A 3,918-nucleotide genomic window follows, 5' to 3' on the forward strand; every position below is an offset into this window, starting at 1 on the left:
TGACATAGAGAACGAAAAGGGCAGACAAATACTTGATGCCCTTGGGAGTGAATTGGGTCGGACAGAGACGGAAAAAGTCCGCCATCTTCCTAAAGTACGGGTGCAAAGGCACCAGTGCCCCTTCTTTGGAATAAGCACCCAACCAGACACACATCCCCTTCTTTGGGTGAGAGGCTCGGTTGTTCGAGCCAGGAACATAACATCCAAACTCGCCCTCATCTAGATCCCATAAATGTGCCTCAGTGACCTTGGACGGAGGACTCACCCACCTGGCACCCAAGGCACTTTGTCCCCTTTGAAGAACTACAGCAGTAAGCTCCTCAGTGACGTAGTCCCCTCTTTAGACCAGGACATCTCCATCCGCGTCTACTGGCTTCCCTGCCTCATTGTCTCCCCCAAAGTTTTGGGGTGTAGCCTCCTCTTTTTCCGCCTCAGAAGGACTACCAAGACAGACATCGCCATGTTCCTCTAACTCCTGGACTTCAGCACCCCCTTCATGATCTCCTTCTTCCTGCACGAGTGGATCCTGTTCGGCGGTGGGCAAGGTGGCGTGGTGGGCCACATGAGGGTCAGACGCGTTGACTTTACGCATTGTCTGTTTAATGCGAGCCATCATCCTATGGCTGGATGGGAGGATTGAACTAAAATTTCTGTCGCTTGAAGAGGGCAGACTAGAACAAAGACAAGGGTAATCCTCGTGCAAGAGTTGAAGAAAATCCTTATCGATTCGATATTCGCTTCCCCAAAACTCACCTTGGTTCATCTACAAAAGACAACCCGCGAGATTAGTGTTTGGTTGGGGTATCGATCATTAAATAGGCGAATATGCCGACCATGAGTACTCAACAGATTAAAGAATAAAAATATTCGACAAAAAGTCAAAACTCAGAAGTTTGAATTTTTCGAGAGTTAGGGAAATTTTTTTACGAAGCTTTGAATAAGCCAGATGAAAAACAGACATTGTGCAGTCAAAAGGCAAGCATCATGAAAGGTGAAGTCTCATGAATCATTACAAAGGAATATCGTAGAGTTTCTGAACCCAGGGTATTCTACATATCATCTACACCAAAGTTAAGATCGAATTTGGAAAGTAAATGTGCAATGTAAAAGTAAAACAAATCGAGAACTTACCCAATGATCGACGTCTGGATTCAATTTACGCAAAGATGAACGAACAGTTCTTGTGAAATTTTTTCAACAAACTTGAAGCTAGAAACCTCTCTTTTTTCTCTGAACTTTCTTAACAAAGAAGGTTGGTGAAAATGAGTTTGTGAACAATGCTCAGTCGTATTTATAGGGAAAACAGCAAAGAAGGGGTAATCATTTTAAAACCTATGATGCCTCGGTTCCCCCAAAAGCGAATATTGGAAATCAAAAGCAATCAAGTGTAACCGTCAAATGTGGTGAGAGAAAATCAGATTTCAAAGAATTAATTGCGTCAGAGCATTTATTAGCCGAAAACAAAAGAGACGCCTAGTCAACCTCACATCGAGTCGCGAACAGACGCACTTGACACGTGTCACCCATCCAAACGCAAAGACAACTCGGATGAAGTCTACACGCAACTTGAGAAGTCCCGTATAGACTTGGAGGGCAAATGTTGTCCCAATTTTTGCACTCTGACATGGCATCACACGATGGTGACACGTGGAATGGACTCTGGGTACCTGCTCACAAGACACAGACAAAACAGGACACCTCATACATTTGCTCACACGAAGTCCTCTAGACTGAGCAGTGAGCAATCCGTGCAGCACGCCAACACTTAGCGAATTTAGCTTTCACATCGTGAGTCATCAAGGAAATCCCTATAAATTTGGGATTAGATTACAGAGATATGGCAAGCTGTCCAAATCCCACGATTAGGGTATTCTGTATTTACTATGCAATCTTTCCACTTATATTAATTGTAACTAGAAGGCAAATACTTCCTCTCCAAGCTTACAACCCTATAAATAGTGATTCATATTCACTCGCCAAGGGTGGAGAGATTTTGTCTAAGAGTTTATATTCAGAGATACTATTGTAAGAGCTCTAAGAAAATAAACCATTTTCCTTGTTCTTAAGTCAATACAAATAACGAGGATTAGGCTATTACCGAACTGCTCGGGGCTGAACCTCTATAAAATTCTTCTATCTTTATTTGCTTTACTATATTTCATTTGTATTAAACTACTTGTCACATACAAAATTAGACTCGTTATTGTTGGCTAAAAGCGAGGTCAACAATCACAAACATCATTTTAAATCCATATTTCATGAAAGTAAATCATTACCACGGCTCTAAGACCAGTCGTTGGGGATTATTTACCAGAATCTGGATTTACTACCATGTATGATATTTAACATCCTAAATATGAATTTCTAAAACAATGTAATTTAAACACATATAAAGTTTAAGAAAGCTTACATTGGCTACAGCGGAATTAAATTACTCCTTCCGCTGTGATCTCTAACCCTTGTATCCTTACTGTAGCAGAGTATCACCAAGATTTGAGCCTGAGTCTCCTTCACTTGAATGGGATTCTTCACAGTCTTACACACTATGATTGAGGACTCACTTGTTATGTTTGGGCATGCACTCAATCACTAAGGCTTGAATTTGGTTTGTGAAGATGGCAATATGATTTCGAAATTAGAAGAAGAAGGAAGAAGCTGAAGTCTCAGAGATTCTAGTATACACCACTATCATCTAACATATATGTAACGCCCTAAAATAATTAGGCACGCTACCCAAAAATGCTTATGAAACCCTAATCTCCTAATCGGGATTACTAACCAAAATAGCGCAGAATTTAAACTTTTATATTAAACAAAATGAAAATAAACTTGTAATATATTTCAACTTTCAAAATAGTTGGGATCCCAAAAATCTTTAGAAACTTAATTGCAAGTCTTTCTTTCTAGCCGACCTAAGCGGCAAAATAGAATTCAAAAGTTCAACACTGATAGACCCACAACCTGCTTGGTCTGATATGGCATGAACATGTACATCCTTCGCCCTGCTCCTGAAACTCATGGCTGATCAGCTAATGCCTTACCCTTTCCTGCACAGTAGAGCACCCGTGAGCCAAGCCTAGCAAGACAGTATAAATCATAACAATTATAATATGCCCATCATACTATATAATAGATATGCCATTCACATACGTCTGTATGACACAGACCTGATTATTATACCAACATGCCCATTTATGTCTACGTGGCGTAGACATATGTGTTGCAGTCACACATCTATTTAAATCTACATGACATAGACCCACGTGTTGCTCTCACACGTCTAAATACATTAAGGCCTTAGAAGTGGTTCATCTCGGTTATGAGTACCGAGTCCAACCTGATTATGCCTTGAGCGCATAATCCCTAAATCTCATTTCAATTAACATGGCATTGCATTTCTACACATATATCACTAGGGTAATAACCCCAGGCTATTAGACCGTTCCCATTAGGGTAATAACCCTAATCCCGGTTACTAAACATTCGTGCATATCATTCTCAACATAAGCGCCACTGCGCATACTCTACGTGCTAATCATCGTCTTACCTGTTGTCCCGCAATAGTAGAGGTTCCAAATCCCCGGGTGCTCCTGCCCTGGTGCCGGTAATCCTAGTCACAATAGTGGGATTTACACAAATAGGGTTAATCCCTAAATTCACTTCCACAAAAATATAAAATTGGCATCGGAATCACAGATCATCACATAGAGCTCAAAAAGAGCTTTCCAACGGTATAAAGAATGTCCCAAAAGGAGTCCCTAGTCAAAAGTTATGGGGAAAACAAAAACTTAAAAAAAATAACAATCTGCCATTATCATGGTCGCGACCACTGGGTTTAAAAAACCAGAAAAGCCAGTTTGCGGCTTCGAAAATATGCCAAACTTTCCCCCAATTCAACCCAAACATGCATAAATCTCA

This window comes from Cannabis sativa, chromosome 5, assembly GCF_029168945.1.
Source record: "Cannabis sativa cultivar Pink pepper isolate KNU-18-1 chromosome 5, ASM2916894v1, whole genome shotgun sequence".
In the NCBI taxonomy this organism is placed as follows: Eukaryota; Viridiplantae; Streptophyta; class Magnoliopsida; order Rosales; family Cannabaceae; genus Cannabis; species Cannabis sativa.